Source organism: Aptenodytes forsteri, unplaced genomic scaffold (genome assembly GCF_000699145.1).
Source record: "Aptenodytes forsteri isolate BGI_AS27 unplaced genomic scaffold, ASM69914v1 Scaffold255, whole genome shotgun sequence".
NCBI classification, from domain to species: domain Eukaryota; kingdom Metazoa; phylum Chordata; class Aves; order Sphenisciformes; family Spheniscidae; genus Aptenodytes; species Aptenodytes forsteri.
In genome coordinates this window covers 9764781-9770780 of record NW_008794888.1, presented here as the reverse complement: position 1 = coordinate 9770780, position 6000 = coordinate 9764781, and positions in this window count along the sequence as shown.

Below are 6000 nucleotides of genomic sequence, written 5' to 3'. Positions count from 1 at the left end.
GAGCTTCTGTTTGGAAAAGAGAAAAGCATTTTTAAGTTCCTTATGGAAAACTAATTTTTTATTTTGACAGAAATATAAAGTGTTTCTCTCTGGTTTTGTAGAGTGATCAACCCAACACAGAGTTTGCCAGAATAACCAACCTGGTCCCATTGTGGTGATTCATTTCCCTTTGGACTTTCTGGCAAAGAGGTAGGGGTCCACACAAAGTTGTTCCAGGGGAAGTGGCAGTATTGGTCCTGCAGGCAGCTCCCAGCCTGTGAGTCCTCTGAAAAAGAGGAGGTGTGAAGGAGGTGCAAGGAATTCATCAGGTAGTGCCATTTGCAGAGAACAGTCTGGAGAAAGGTGTTTAGTAAGCCCCAGAAATCCCAGATGCAGTGTGCATTTGCAGGTTGATATGCTGAGCATAGGTTTGGTCATCTGACAAGGGAGAACAGGACCATATTGCCCAATCCTGCTGCTGGAAAAAGATACACAGCCAGAGGGATGGAGTGCCACTGTCCCTAGAGAAAAAGGAATAGTTATGTGCTCCTTATGCTCTGGAGGCCTGCTCAGGCAAGTCCCTCCTGTACTGTGGGCCGTCTAGCGACAGAGGAATGTAGTCTTAGTGAGAGCTGTTTGACTGCTTATTGGGGATCCTAGAAGCCCTGTGAGTTTCATCTTAAAATCTGTTTGGGCTTCCAGTACTTTGGTTTGTGGCATGGCTGCTGCAAGCTAGGGGTTGCTGGCCTGGAGCCATCAGTGCTGGAAAAGCACAGGCCCTGTAAGCTGTTTCCCTGGTGTCCTGTGGTGTAAGCTGGTGGGGAGCTGTGCAGGGTGCTGATAGAGGCCAACAAGACAAGCTTGGTCCCCTTACACCTCTTTTTTGATAAACCTGGTGAAACCAAAAGACTGGACGTGTCAATGTTGACAAATCAAGCTTTACTGTCAGAAGAGAGTTGTGTTGGGAATTTCCTGGGCAGATCTACTTACTGCATCCTGGGTCTGATTTAGAAACAATTGCAAGGAGCGAACTTTGCTCAATGGGTTTTACTTCTCTGATCTTCATTGCCCAGAATGGTGCTCAGCAGCTGTACTCTTTGGAGGAGGAAAGGCATTTTCTTTGACTAAAGATGTTTGCAGTTATTTCCTGTCTCCCCTTCAACTCTTTTCATATTCATATTTTAAATGCTAATGAGAATCATGACTATATGCTAAAAAGATCCTCTGTCCCTTAAAACTTCTCTTGGAATAGCCAAAGACAAAAAAAAGTAATGAACTAAAGCTCCCTCTGAGTCTTTGACTCATCCAATCACCTAAATTAATCAGTGTTAAAGAAAAGTGCGCAGCTTGGTGCGACCACCCTGGGCGCTCTGTCTGGCTCCATGTCTTACATTGCTTTGTCTGGGTATCACAGCGTGCATATGATGCAGGATTATGCTCTGTCCTCAGGTGCCTGCCACACTTACAGCATGTAATCAAACTGAATTTGGGATGAATGTCGGCTACAATGGAAAACTATTTCCAAACAGCTGTAATTTTAATTTAGGCCTTTTGGGATCAAATTTTCATCTCCAGTATAAATCTACTGAAGGAGAAAGTTTATTTAGATGCACACCTGTTGAAAGTAGAAGTTAGACCTAAATGTTGTCTTCAAGCAGTGTCCCGGGCCCTGCCTCTGTGACCTTCCATGTATATATACATACTTTTAGTGACAGCCTTAAATTAATAGTCATGGCTGTATGTGGAATAGGCAGGAATGAAAATAGTGCCTAACTCCATGGTGTTCTTTGTAGAAACATCGCAAGCAATGGGGACTAGCATTTGGGAGGCACCAGCCCATAAACTGGGGTTCCTTCCTTCCCCCAGTTGTGCCACTGGCTTGCCATAAAATCCTTTGCAAATTGCTTACCTTCTCTGGAGGTTCGGTTTTGCTTTTGTAAAGCAGGAACAATGATTCCTTTCAGCTGCGCCTCCACAGCAGTGATTGAGCGGGGCTAACAAGCAGTAATGCAGTCTTCAGGGAGCGGCAGCGCTGAAGCTACTCTAGCGAGTATTTTGTACTAGGAGAAGAATGGATCCTTAAAATATTTAATCAACAATCTCTGGGTATATATACCCCCACTTCTGCATTAAATACTCTTAGTGATTTAGGGCTTTATTATGTCTTTCCCTCTTTTTTTTATCTCATGTTCTTATTAATAGGAGCTTCATTTTAGACTATGACAAAGCTTTTTAACAATACTTTTACTGGATATAGTCGTTAAGAAATCTTCTGCATATGTTGGTTTTTTTAATAGTGACCCCATTCTCACTTTCTGAACTATCTTGACTTTTTTTAAAGGGAAGCAATAGTGAATTTCCATATGGGCTATACCTTGTAAAAAGATTATCTCCATTTATTCTTTTTATAAAGTTTTCAGAAGGGAAGGCACTGTCCCAATGCACAGAAGCAATTTTTCTTTTCAATGGATCCTGTGACTCAAATCTAAACCTGTGCTCTCAGAGGAACACTTTTCAAATGTTTACTTACTGCTTGATTCCTGATAGGCAGTCTGGAAAAAAAACAGATGAGGTGTTGCTCCTGAAAGTTATACTGCTTTATGTTGTTTGAAAGGCAAAGATTGAATTGATTTGTCTAGCAGCTTGCCTTTTCTCAACTGGGGGAAAGAGTTCCTTTGTAGCTCAGGCTTTTATCAACAGTCCAGTAAAAGTGTTTTATATATGTACATAAAAAATCATACAACATTTATATAAAGCCTTTCATCTTGATGGCTCCAAAGTAGTTGACAAATTTGTCAAGTAATTTGTCAACTACTTTCCTCAAAAGTTATCTCTTACTCCAGCACAAAAATGGAGGTATTTCTATGCTGGGTGAAATTATTCTTGCTACTGATAGCTTTTTAAAGTAACTGTCAGACTTGTAATGCATGCATTACAAAATTTTAATCTAAGTATTTTAGAAACTTTTTCCTGGACATCTAAGGGGATTTTATTAAACATGAAGCCACCTCCTTGTTCTAGTGAGGCCAGGGGGGAACTGGTGCATGAGGTGTGCTGAGCAGGAGAAGATCAGCACTGCATGTGTGCTGTGGGTAACTGGGGAAAAAAAGGATAAATAATACAGCACTGAAGACAAAACCAGGGCCTTAGAAAGATCCCCTTCTGACTGTCACTTGGTGACAAATTCCTGTTCTGCGGCACAGCTGGAACAGGTTGTTGTGTATGGGTGAAAACTGCATGAACTAATGGGGACGCCTGCTCCTCTCTGATACTGCCTTACCCCTCCCAGGCTTGGAGAGGAGCCTCTGTGCCAAGAGTGGGTTGTCTTCCCGGGGCTGGTGATGTTCCTCACAGCAATTTGCCCTTTACCTCACTGGTGACACCATGACCTGCCATGGCCAGTATTTCCGTATAAGCCTTATATATGAGCAGCATTTGCCTCTTCTGGAAGGGCTCTGCATGCACATCCCACATACATACACACTCTGCATCTGTAAGGCTTCATCAGAGGATCCTCTTGGCTGCTGAACCTTTCCCTTGTGCAAGTCATTGGCTACCTCATGAGCAAACGTGTTGCAAGGTGACTAAGGGTTTCGTGACGGGATCCATAGCATGAGTGTATTAATGGAGTCAAGTGCTATTTATTGGCTCCAGTGCACCCTTGGCGCATTTGTGCTTCCTGTATGAAACTTGGCTGAAGGAGTCAGAACTGCAAGACATCATCCCAAATTCCAGCTGGGATGCATAACTTGGCTACATGACACCCTCCCCTCTTCGCCCCCCTTAGCCACTTCCCATGTTAAATAGTTTCTCAGGACTCAAAGGGGAAGGGGGAGATAATCTCCAGGCCAATAATTCTGATAAGTAGAAAAACTGCATAAATAAATTAGCCATGATGAACAGTAAGAAATTGTCACTTGTCTCACTTGCCTGGAAGTTGTAGCTTGCTGAAATGACAGTCCTTGTCTTGCTGTTGGGGGGTTGGGATGCAGAGGGTGAATGCTGGGGGTAGGGATTTATTTTACACATATTTTCAAATTAAAAAAAAAAAAGTGTGATTTATTTTCTTTTGCTGCAGCCTGCTCCCAATTTTCAGTTTACATTAATAGCTGTGGGAACAGCAGTTCTTATTGCCATATACTTTAGCTATTAACACTGTGTCTGGTTTGACAGTACATCTCTCTTAATTTTTTTTTTATTCCCTTGCAATCATAAAATATGTATCAGCCTTCCTTTTTAATCTCCTTTGGCATGTCCAGCTACTTAATTTGCATCTTTCTTTCCTCCTTTAGAATTTGATTTTTTCAAACATCATATACTTAACCAGAAGAAACAAACCAACTCTATTAAAACCTCCTTTTATTTTTTTTTAATTAGAAATTTGTTTGCATTCGTATTTAATGGAATGATCTCTTCAGGAGCCCCTAACAGCCTTCTACCCCAAATGTTTGCTTCATTGATATTTTAATTGCTGTAATAATCAGAATTCTGAATAAGAGGTCTTTCCCCTAGCTCAGTAAATCCATACTGGCTGAGTAAAGCATGTCTGTGATTTATGTGCAGATAAACAGCTTTGGATCCTTTCCAGTCACTTCATCAGTTTTAATTCAGCTGCCTAATCAGTAGAAAACAGGAGGGTTGTTTTTTGTTGTTTTTTTGCTTTGTTTTGTTTTTAACGGGGTGGGGGGTGTTAATATAGGGTTTGGCATGTTCCCCAGAATGGCACAGGTAGCTCCCCATTTCTCATCATGTTCATGTCAAAGTCAGCTCTAACTTTCTGAAAGAGTTTATAAGAAGGGGATGAGATGCCAAGACCTGCCTTTGGGCTTTCGTTGGTATCTAAGGAACCGTACAGATATGCAGTCTGAACAACAAGTCTGCTCTCATCTCATGTTTTATAAAGGACATCCCTCAGATGCCTGAGAAAAGTGGAAAGGCTCATATAGAAGCAGATTTTATTTCCTGTGTGTGTTTAGGGGTTGATGTCTTCAAAATCATTTTCACAGCAATCATGTTACTGCTGTTGCTGTTTCTTAATAGTCATAATGACTTTGATGGGGTCCAGGAGGTGGAGGTGACTGGAGCCTGTGGGGTGCAGCTGCGTAGGGGTAAGGAGCAGTGTAGCCCACTCCCACCTTTGCAACTCCAGCCTATAGGTTGCTGTTACGTGTCAGCTATGTGCACAGTCCTATAAAGGCCAGGGTAGTCCAGATGACCCCAGACTGAGGCTCTTCTAACTTCAGGCTTGTGACCAGAGTTCCTGACCTCATTTTTGTCTACCATAACCCAAGCAAATGCCTGTTAAGGTTAAAAAATTGGACCATTTACATTATTATCTATTAGTGCCATGTGTCCAGAGGTGAAGTGTTCTCTGATTTATAAGCAGCCTCTGAAGGATTATGGAGAGCAACCCCATTTTGGTCATCAGATCTAGGGCAAGCAATACCATCTGTAATAATAAAGCTTACCTAAAGAGCTTAGCATGGTTTGAGTAGTAAACCATGGCTGTGTGTCTCTGAACTTTGTCAGGTATCCTGGCTGCCCTTCATTTCAGCGTGTAACTGTGCCTGGCCACTTCCCTTACACTGGGAGACTGCAAGACATGTTAGTAGCTGTTCTGTATCTTTTTTTTTCCTGTTCCATAGCAGCCCTTGCTATGTAAGCAGGTGGCAGGCTTGGGAAAGCTGTGCTAGGCTGGGTGGCCACCACTGGACTGTTTAGGAGACAGGTTAATTTGGAAGGAGAAGACATTGGCATTGTTACTGTATCTTCGTCTTTTCCAACCTTAATGATTCTATGATTCTTGGGGGTTTATATCATAACGCAAATAACATATACCACTTTTTTTTCCGTTTCATGTTAAAACCCCACAACTCTGTTTCACTGTTACCAAGAAGAAACCCAACCAGAGCCGCTAAATTCAAACTTTTTTGCTCAGCCTTAATTCCTTGCACACACCCATAGCTGTAGGGGTTTTAAATAGAGCTTTGAATCATCATGAAATTCAGAGAATTAGGCTGG